This window comes from Herpailurus yagouaroundi, unplaced genomic scaffold, assembly GCF_014898765.1.
Source record: "Herpailurus yagouaroundi ecotype Mexico unplaced genomic scaffold, PumYag 184, whole genome shotgun sequence".
Lineage (NCBI taxonomy): Eukaryota > Metazoa > Chordata > Mammalia > Carnivora > Felidae > Herpailurus > Herpailurus yagouaroundi.
In genome coordinates, this window is record NW_024412415.1 from 24,785,557 (window position 1) to 24,796,653 (window position 11,097).

At 42.6% G+C, this 11,097-nt stretch overlaps 1 protein-coding gene across 1 annotated transcript in view; it reads right to left on the reverse strand.

The window, feature by feature from the left end:
• MYO1E (myosin IE) overlaps window positions 1-11,097 on the reverse strand; it is a 218,401-nt gene that overhangs the window by 206,028 nt on the left and 1,276 nt on the right. The window lies entirely within an intron of this gene.

Below are 11,097 nucleotides of genomic sequence, written 5' to 3' on the forward strand. Positions count from 1 at the left end.
CTTTCTTTCTTTCTTTCTTTCTTTCTTTCTTTCTTTCTTTCTTTCTTTCTACATTTATTTATTTTTGAGAGACAGAGAAAGACAGAGTGTGAGCAGGGGAGGGACAGAGAGAGAGGGAGACTCAGAATCAGAAGCAGGTTCCAGGCTCAGAGTTGTCAGCACAGAGCCTGACGCACAGCTGGAACCCACAAACCGTGAGATCATGACCGGAGCTGAAGTCGGACACTTAATTGACTAAGCCACCCAGGCACCCTGACAGTCTACATTTAAATGCATCTGATCATTGGAAGAAACAAGTATTATTTGTAGAGCCATCACCGCGATGCAGGCTTGTGTAAGAAGGAATGAAGAGACCAATAACCACAAGCTGGTTCTACCAATCCTACCTAAAGGAAGTGCCTGACTGAGTATGGCTAGGAATGTAGAGTGGGGAGCCACCGCTGTCCTACATACCAAGACAACGTATACCTAGATATGGGACCAGGACAAGTATCAAGAAGACTGCCCAGTGACTGGAGATGTCTACATCATTCTGTAAAACAGTCTCTACTGTTAAAAGTCAAAGGGAGACCAAAAGAGTAGTTAGTGCCAAGAGCTGAGTTTAGCTTATGTAAAAGCCAACCTAATACAGAGATAGGATAAAATGACATCTAAGATTTGTTCCAAAATAAACCAAGGGAGGGGTGCCTGGATGGCTCAGTCGGTTGAGCGTCCGACTTCAGCTCAGGTCATGACATCATGGTTCATGAGTTTGAACCTTGCATCGGGCTCTGTGCTGAGAGCTCAGAGCCTGGAGCCTGCTTTGGATTCTGTGTTTCCCTCTCTGCCCCTCCCCTGCTCATGCCCTGTCTGTCTGTCTCTCTCTTTCTCTCTCAAAATAAGTAAACATTTTAAAAATAAGCAAACCAAAGGAAGGTGAGAATACAGAAAGGATTGGAACAACTATATGCCCATAAGTTAGATAATCTAGAAGAAATAGATAAATTCCTAGAAACTTACAACTTACCAACACCAAATCAGGAAGAAATAGAAAATCTAAATTATTAGTAAGGAGATTAAATAAGTAATCAAAAACATCCTAACAAAGATAAGTCTAGGACCAGATGACTTCACTGGTAAGTTCTACCAAATATTTAAAGAAGCATTAATGCTCATTCTCAAACTCAAAAAAAGAAGAGTAAAGAACCCTTCCAAACTCATTTTACAAGACCAGAATTACCCTGATACCAAAACCAGACAAGAACACTACCAGAAAATTACAGGCCAATATCCCTGGTGAACATAGATGCAAAAATCCTCAACAAAACACTAGCGAACCAAATTCAATAATTCATCAAAAGGGTCGTACACCAAGATCAAGTGGGATTTATTCCAGGGATTCAGGGATGGCTCAATGTCAACAAGTTAATCAATGTGATTGATACACCCCATTAACAAAATAGAGAAAACAAGCTGGGCCATGAATTGTCAACTGTTGAAGCTGGGGAATAAGTTTTCTCCCCATTTGTGTAGTTCAAATTTTTCCATTTAAAAAGAGAGAGGGAGAAAGAGAGGAAGTCAAAGTGAAAGACCCATGGGTTAATGCATTTTTGAGAACTGTGTTTAAAGCTAAGTTCGTCCTCAATTCACATCTTGTTGAGGAGCCCACAGATAGCACACAGTCTGTGGCTCACAGAATATGGAATTGACATGGGGTTGTTTGGGGAATAATCCAAAAGATAGGACTTTCAACCAAGACAAACAAGTATTTTTGTGTGTGTGAAGAAAGGCTTTGTCCACATCATGGCTCAGGGTTGGCTGGAAAGGCAGAATCAGGCAGTGAGCAGTACTGTCCCCACCTGTTCCCAACAGGATTATTCCACCCTCATGTCCAACAGGCCATCGAGCCCAGTCTGGTTTGGCAGGATTCACTGCACTCTCAGTTTGGACTTATTTGTAAAACACTTGGTACTTTCACAAAGCTCCCTTTAACAGATAGAAAATTACTTTTCTTCTGGTTGTTAGTTTCTGCTTTTCCTTTTTTCTCCAACAAAAAAACAGCAATTTTGAAGATCATCCCGAGTGCCCACAATGCAAAAGAACTGCCATTCCATTTCCTTTGGGAATTGCTTTGGGAAAACAGCAGTGGATGTATAATAGACATGGGGGCTTCTGTCAAACACAGAGGTTCAGAGGGTCAGCCAGGGAAAAACGGAAGCTGCCACTGAATCTATTCCTGCCTCAGGGTATCCACCCAATTACCGCAAGCTGAAAGAAAAGGTTGAGGCTGGGGACCCGTAGCTCGGCCCTCGGGGAGTCCGCTCCCACACTGACTCTGGGCTTTGGCCACGCGACTTGCTTTGGTCAGGGGGACAAGAACAAGCATGATGCAAGCAGAGGTTTAACAAAATGTGTGTGCTGGGCTTGCTTTCTCTTTCGCTGTTCTTGGGAACCCTGTGACCGCTGCTATGTAAATAAGCCAGGACTAGCCTGTTGTGACAAGAGATATACGGCAAAGTCATCTCCACTGCCCCAACTGAAATTGTGCCAGCTATCTGACATGGGAGTGAGGACATCCCAGATCATCTATCCCTAGCCAAGCCACCAGCTGACCACAGGGATCTGAGGAGCCAGTCCACCCAGCCCACAACTGCCCAGCCCATTCACAAAATCATGAGAAATAATAAACGTTTATTACTTAAACCACCACGTCTGGGGTGGTTTATTATACTAAAAGCCAGCAGACACAATAGGGCAAGAAAAGGTGACTAATACACTGAACATCCTGGGATGCAATCCCTAATGACTCTTTTACATAACACTCAATGAGACTTACTAATGATTTGATTGTATGTCAACTGTCATCAGAATAATCAGGCAAAGAACCGCAACTGACCATACACCTTAATATTCATCTCAACACAACGTTTGCTATAACACTTGGAATGAAATCGTATGGGCTTCAGAGGTTTATGAACTTCCTAAGATTATATGAAGAATTGTCTGTTTTTGTGTTTTTTCTTCTTAATTGGAAAAAGATGTTAAAAGAATGGAGAATAAAATAAATATGTATGTACACACACTGGCCAGAATTAATGATACTATTTTATTATATTTGCTTTGGATTTTCTAATCTATAAAGTAAATGAAACACTACCAAGTGTTAAAATTAGTCAACCTCAGTCTTCTTCCTTTTCTCCATGCCTCTTATTTATTTATTTTTTTAAGTGATCTCTAAGCCAAAGGTGAGGCTCAAACTCACAACCTTGAGATCAAGAGTCGGACGCTCCACCAACTGACCCAGCCAGGCCTGCCCCTCCTTCCCTAAAGAGCAGATTGAATTTGGTATCTTTCCAGTCCATTGATTTGTATTTTTAAAAGAATATATGCATAAATATATATGTATGAATACATATCCCCAAACAATATACTGTGTGTAGTTTTTTTTTTTAATTTTTCTTAGTGTTTATGATATGTATCTTTCTACAACTTGCTTCTTCACCAAACACTACTTTTGTGAGATCTATCCATACTGATACTTGGTTACCAATAAGTTGCGTGTATTTATGCATTTCTCTACTAACAGACATTTAGATAGTTCTGGTTCGTTTTTGTTTTTACTATTACAAACACTGTTGGGACACAGGTCGATAGATTCCAACATATTTTCAGAGGACCTCAGGGTACCCCCCAAATAATAGGAGTCTCTGTTTGACAAGCTGATGGGGGTAAGTTGAATTGTTACGATTTTGTAGACATATTTCTGTATCCAAGCGTTCCCAAGTCTTGAGGAAGCCATCTTTATTCATACTCTAAAATAGCTTAATAGATGCTTCTACATTTAAATTCAAAATTTTCTATAACAAAGGTCTGCATCTACTTGGGGCACTAAAAGCAACCTTATTTTTGTTGTTGTTGCTGAAAATTCCTACAATCAGACAATGACAAGGTCTACATCATTCTGTTACCAAAAAATACTATGCTAAGTTGCTGTCAACATCAAATGCTGGTCACGCCGATTAAATTGCTAAGCCACTAATGATGTGGTCCTAATTTTTTATTTGTTTTCTTTCATGTAGGAGGACTAATGGGCTAGGTTTCTTGTGGTTATCTTGTTTCCCATATTTTCTACTTTAACCTAATTGAGATCAGAGCATTTTCTAGCATGACTTTTATTTTACCCTTATTCCCAGTGTGATATCACCCAGTACCCAAACTTTATGATATGCAAAGTCCCCAAAACAAGGAAATTAAAGCCAAGATCCTTACTACCCATGAAAGACAATGTTCTTAGGTCTAAATTGTCCCACCCTGGCACTATTGAGTAAAATTAACTAAAACAGATTATTTTTTTTTATTTATTTAAAAAAAATTTTTTTTTTCAACGTTTATTTATTTTTGGGACAGAGAGAGACAGAGCATGAGTGGGGGAGGGGCAGAGAGAGAGGGAGACACAGAATCGGAAACAGGCTCCAGGCTCCGAGCCATCAGCCCAGAGCCCGACGCGGGGCTCGAACTCACGGACCGCAAGATCGTGACCTGGCTGAAGTCGGACGCTTAACCGACTGCGCCACCCAGGCGCCCCATAAAACAGATTATTTTTTAATCAACCTTGTCTTCCTTCAAAAGTAGGTGAAATGATTAAGCGATATATGGATGCTTGGATTCAGAAACTTCAAATTAGAAATCATGTATTCAATTGCTTGTGAAAGAGCATAAAGTTAAAAGACCTGCTTCCTTACACACAAGTTGTAGGCCCCCTGAACAGTTCTCTTTCCCTTGTTACACTTTGGTTTCTTACCTATAAAATGGCAACAAAAACCATCATTGGTGCAGGAAGAAGTGAATTCACCTATACGAAAGCTGTTTGTTACCATTCCTCCATTAGACATGAGCTCCTCCCAGAGGCAGTGCTTAATTTATCTTTGATTTCCCAATGGTTGCCGCCATATTTGGTAAGGATTCCTACCTAGTAATAAGCATGTATGCTATAACGTCTTTCGTAACTGCTGCTGTCTTTTCCACTTTAGGGTTCAAAGCTCCCCACTTCCAACTACCTGCGTTCTCTGCTAAGACCATTCATACTTGTCAAGTTACAGTCAGAAGCCTGAGTACCCACTGGTGTTACACATTTGAGTGCCAATGCCATAAACTAGGGAGAACACCCATAGCAGGACTTAGGAGTTTGGAGTATCCCCCAAGCCTGCCTGTGTTGCTTCACATTCTGCACTAGAGAGGGGTCTACATGTCTCAAAAGCAACAGGAAGTTGAGCAGCTCATTAATGACAGGGAGGGTCTCCCTGGTACATAGCTCTAGAGGCAAAGTCTCTGCACAGTTATGACAGGCTGGGTAAGCAGGTTACATGGAATTACTATACCACCACCAAAATGTGATAAATATGCTTACCAGGAAAAGGTTTTATAAAATAGGTGGAAAAATACAAGAGCCCAAATTGTACATTTAGCCCATAATTACAACTACATAAAAAGGGTGTGCATGGGGCGCCTGGGTGGCGCAGTCGGTTAAGCGTCCGACTTCAGCCAGGTCACGATCTCGCGGTCCGTGAGTTCGAGCCCCGCGTCGGGCTCTGGGCTGATGGCTCGGAGCCTGGAGCCTGTTTCCGATTCTGTGTCTCCCTCTCTCTCTGCCCCTCCCCCGTTCATGCTCTGTCTCTCTCTGTCCCAAAAATAAATAAACGTTGAAAAAAAAAATTTAAAAAAAAAAAAAAGGGTGTGCATTTGGACAGATTAGAAGGGAACCCAAAAGCATGAAAATAATTACTATTAGGGTAGTGACATTACAGGTGAATCCTCCAAATTTATTTCAAAAATTGAAACAGTAATAAATCAAAAATAAATGACCTTCCACCTCCAAGTAGGCTTTTCTGAAGGAAAGAAAGAAAACTACCCAGTCATGTCTGGACTCGAAGGAAACAGACCCTAATCCACACTATGGTTTGGTGGGAAAAGCCTTATTAGATTGGGATCAGAAAATGAATCCTGGCACCAGTTCAGTCAAATCCTACTTCTGAGGCTTCAGAAGTCAACCCATCTACACTTTTCTGTGAAATCCAGCAAAAGGATTTAGGATAGAATTCTTTAAGATTTTTTTTTTTTTTTTTTTTTTTTTTTAAGTAACCTCTACACCCAACATGGGGCTTGAACTCATAACCTGGAGATCAAGAGTCATATGTTCCAGGAACCCAGCCAGCCAGGTGCCCCTAGGATAGAATTTTTAAATCTCTTCTGGGCATTCTACAATGTAGTATGTTTTACTTTCTACAATGTAGCGTGTCACTATAAATCCCATGAATGAACTTTTAACAAACACATCAGAACTCAAAACAGGGGAGAGACCATGGCCCCCTTCAGAGCAGTTTCTTGTATTTATTCCTGGAAAAAGCCACCTCCTCTTTGTCCTCCAAAGCCTATCGTATGATATTTCACATCTTCAGAAGGGCCAATTTCTTCTTTGGGGCAGAATGTAACTTCTGGAAACAGCGGAGAGGGACTTGGTATGAGTAAGATGGGCGATCAAGCTGAACACTAAAGTTTTAGGTCAAAAAAGAAGTAAAAAAAAAACCAAACAGATTTTCTTATATGGCCACTCAGAGGTGCTTCGTACTTCAATGACATTGTTCCCTGGTGGCAACTCAGAAGGGTGGGCTGACTTCCCTGGGACGTACAGTGCAAAGTTCCAGGGTTGGTCAAAGCCAATCCCTCGATTTTAGGGAGCACTCTGACAGTTCTACTTTGCTCAAGTGTGGCTGTCATAAAGATAGGTTAAAAAAATACCTTGCTACGATGCCCAAAAACCTTTTGTCTCTGCCAAAATAAACTGTGAAGCTGAAATTCAAGACACAATTTGTTTACCATTATTACAGAATGTGCTTGTAAGGCCAAGATGCTTATTTTTGGTACCTTTGGCATTTAACCTTTAACCCCTTATTGCTCTGTAAATATTAAGTCCCAGCAAGGTAAAAAAATAATAAAATAAAAATATTAAAACCTCACCATTTTAATAACATATTGATGAAAACACAATTGCTGTATCTTTGTGAAAAAAAATAGTAGATGACTCAGGCTTGGAAAATCATGACTGTACATAATTTCTATATATTCCATAATGAAGCTCATAATACTTTGCATTGTTATACAGGTTTCAAACTATTTCTGCTTTTTGAACCCAATGAAAATAGCTGTCACAAGTTCTGACCAAATAATGAGACCCAATCGTTTCTCATTAGGAAATGCAAAGTATTACATGTTCTCTCTTTCATTTAGTCTCACATGAGCTCATGACATTAACACTGAGTACAGGAGCAAAAAGTCATATCCCAAGTCAATATTTACCAAAATGCTCATTATCTAGGCCCAAAGGTAACTCCTGAGACAGACTTCAAATCCAGGAGATTCAACTAGAAGAGTAATAAAAGAGGTCTAGGCATGCAATAAAGGAGTTGTGGGGGGTGGGGATTTTCCCCAGAAGAGGCAGGGGTGGGGTGGGGTGGGGGGGTGGAGAGGCAGGTGTGATGGGTTAAGAAAGAGAAGTTCAGTTCACAGCCTCACCACTCATACAACTTACACATCTACACTGGTGTTTAGATTGCTCCAAATTTGGATGCAGATTTTCCTTGTTAATAGCCTGGTGATTCCATAGGCTGAAAATACCAGGGAACTCCCTCTCTTAAAGGAAACCCAGTGGGAAGGTGTGGATGTATCAGTGAAACACCATTACTGGTATATGGTTAAAGTTGAGACATTTCTGCTGGTGAGCGAATGGAAGAAAGCATGTGGTTCTCAGGGACACCACTTTGAGATTTACAATAGAGTGGCTACAAACAGCTGACCTGCAGGTGTTTGGCTTTGCAGCAATGATCAGAACACTTTTAAGACAACCGGTCTGGCACAAAAATTTGGATTTCCAGCTTCCCTTGAAATATGTAATAGGATCAATGTAACCATGGTAATGTGGTAGTTGTCACGAACCATGGCCTAAGGTCAAGTAACGGTGCTTCTTTAGAGGGGTATATTTACTCTCTAGAGGACAGCCTCACCCCATGAAAAATTGTATGCATCCTGGCCTTTGCAGACATTGGAGTTTGCAACCACGGACAAAGCTGAAATCCCCCACAGGAGTGTGAAGGAGGCGACTTTCACTCCTTCTGCTACTGTCTGCTTCCTCCACTTCTCCATCCCTTTCTATCTGCTGCTCCACGGGCTTCTCTTTGTGCCCTGGGCCAACCAAACTTTTCCCATGAGGCTGGCCAACCCAAGCTGGCCCCTAGATAATGTCCTGAATTCCATATCCTTCCCTAACTCCTCTGCCTCCATCAAAACTTTTCTGTGCTTCAACCCATTTTTGTTTCGGTTTGGCTTTGTACTATGTCGTTTTGGCCAGGAAACTATTAGCAATCTGATAAACTAATCAGTGGGAGTGGACTAGGTTACCTTCCCAGAAAACATACTTGAAATGGATTCCAGACTTTCCAAATACGTGCCATGCCTTCACCCAAAGGAACTTACCTACCTCGTAGTCAGCTGTCTGACAGATTTCTAAGTACATAAGTCTATTCCTGTGTATTTTTTATAAATAACATCTGTTTTACTCACAAATAATATGCAAGTGAGGGAAAGGGGCATATCCTGACCATCATCTGAGGTGATGGCCAATTCAGATTTACTCAAATAGTTCAGTATATTTAAGTCAGAGAAGCCCTATGAATAATAATTTCTGCACCTGACATATATAGATAGCAGAGCTACAGACATGGGTTCCGGTCCATTGGACAGTCCAAGCTGTCATGCCCACTAAGACAAGAACTCCCTTTGTAGACGATAAAGCCAAATTCGACAAGGGAAATCTTAGTAGGCTATGATTATTAACCAAAGTCAAAGGAGATTGTGGGTCCGTCCTAACCAAGGTGCACTAAATTATAAAGACATGCAGAGATTTTGTTTTTTTTCAGTTCGTCAAGTCTCCAAACATAGTTGTTGCTCCTCCAAAGATGGAGAAAATTGTCCCAAAGTGAGCTTTCAGGAAAAAGATATGAGGTGAACTCTACACTGGACATTGTGCTCATGAATCAGAAAATGACAATCTTCCTCATGAGTCACAACTGAATGAGCCTTGGCAGGGCCTTAGGGACAGGTTGAGAGTCTTCCTCGTGTGCTACCAGACTTCCTAAGAGATCACACACACAAACAGGCAAACACACAACAATACAGGAGCTCTCCCTACAGCCCAGCCAAGGGCCCCACAGATTCTCTTCTCCATGCTAACCCTCAGCCACACCCACTGAAGGCAATGCCCCTTCTCTTCCTGTTCTAAGCAGCTGAAGGATGCAGCTGGGCAGACCCACACAGATGTGAATGAAACACAAAATGAAGCCTCATTTGGCTTGAAAGGGTGGTATATCAACAGTAAACATTCTAACTGAGGTTGCCGAAGACGACTCAGGATGGGGGATGCTCTAAGACAACTTCACCTAGCTAATGAACAATTTCTCAAGCCAGTGAAGAAATGATTCATTTAATTTTGGCCACGTTACTCTACCTCTAGTAGACGGAGCGATGGCGCATGTCCTGTTTCAGGGCAGCAGCTGCTTTAACTTTTTTCTGATGCACTGATAGCCGCCCGGCTGGCCACAACACCGCCATCTGTGCTGCTGGCGGGGAACCCATCAATAGGTAAGTCACACCCTGTCCTCCGACAGACATACAACACAACTCTGGAAACAATTCTCTTCCTTAGAACATGCCTCCTCCGCATCCATTCGATCAACCATCTACTTCAAAAGCAATGTGGCCGAACTGAGCACGTTATTTCCGAGGTCTCCAGAACAGGCATCAGAGACTACTTTTGCAGTGTGTCCGGCATGAAAAATGAATTCACTGAGGCAAAGTTAACTTTCTCAAGGTAGCGCTCAAGTATTTGAATTCAGTAAGTTTCTTTAAGCTCTAGACATAAACATATTGATTTTGTTTTGTTTTTAGAAATATTGAACCATGGAAAATAATTATAGCAGTTCTAAAGTACTAGGACTATCACATTGCTGAAATTCAAGTGGCCGATTAGGTAGTGGCCCAATTAGGTAGCTCATCCACCCACCACACATCAGTGTAAGTAAATGGTTCTCTCACAGGGGCTCCAAAAATAACGTGGAGCAGACTGACTCCTTAAACCCTGAAACTTAAAGAGGAAATTTATTTACAGATCAAGTGTCCTCTTAGGGAGGGGCAGAGGTGACACAACTCTGGACTACGTAAAAAGAAAAAGCTTCTGTCAAAGATGCCCTTTTAAAGACTGTTTTGTTTTTAAGCATTCTTTTGAATAAACACAGCACTCACTGGGTCTTAGAGTTGCTTTTGAGTTTTGTATACAGGTTCGCATGGGCCTTGGCTACATTTCTCAGGCTGGTCTTGCGGGATAGATTTTTAAATCAGCGCTGTACCAATTACCATTTTGACTTAGCTCCCCATTCACAGTCATTAAAACTTAACAAAACAAACCAGAAGAGGATCAGGTCATCCACCCAGGCAGGGTTCTTTGAAAAGAAGCAAGTGTGGAAACTATGAAGCCTCGTAGTAGCACTTTTTTTTTTTCTTTCTTTCTCGGATGGACTGTCAATCTCTTCAAAATCGAGTCCTTGCCTTTGTGCTTTGGATAGAAACGAACAGCATACCCAAACCCAGGGGGATGCGGCTCAGGTTAATGGGGCGGAGTGGGTTGCTGGGGGGCGGGTAGGGGGAAAGTCAGAGCCGAGTGAGAAAAAGTCGGCCACTTCCCTGTATTCCCAAAGTGCCAACGGAAAAAGAACAAAACACTCGACTTCCTCCCGTGCGACCCGTTCGCGGTACACCCGAAAAGCGCCAGTCACCTCGCCCTCGGGGAGGGGGTGGGGGGTGGGGGTGTTTACTCGGCCTCGCGGGCGCGGAGACCCAACCAGCCGCGAGGCTGCCGGCTGCGCCCGGTCACTTTCGCTCTCAGCCGCCCGCCCAGCGCCAGGTGCTCGCCCTACCTGGCGCCCCCGCCGGCCTTTGTGCGGCCCGCGCCGCCCCCCGCCGGCGTGTGGCTGCCAGGCGGGACAGCTGCTGGCGGCGCGGGGGGCGGAGAGG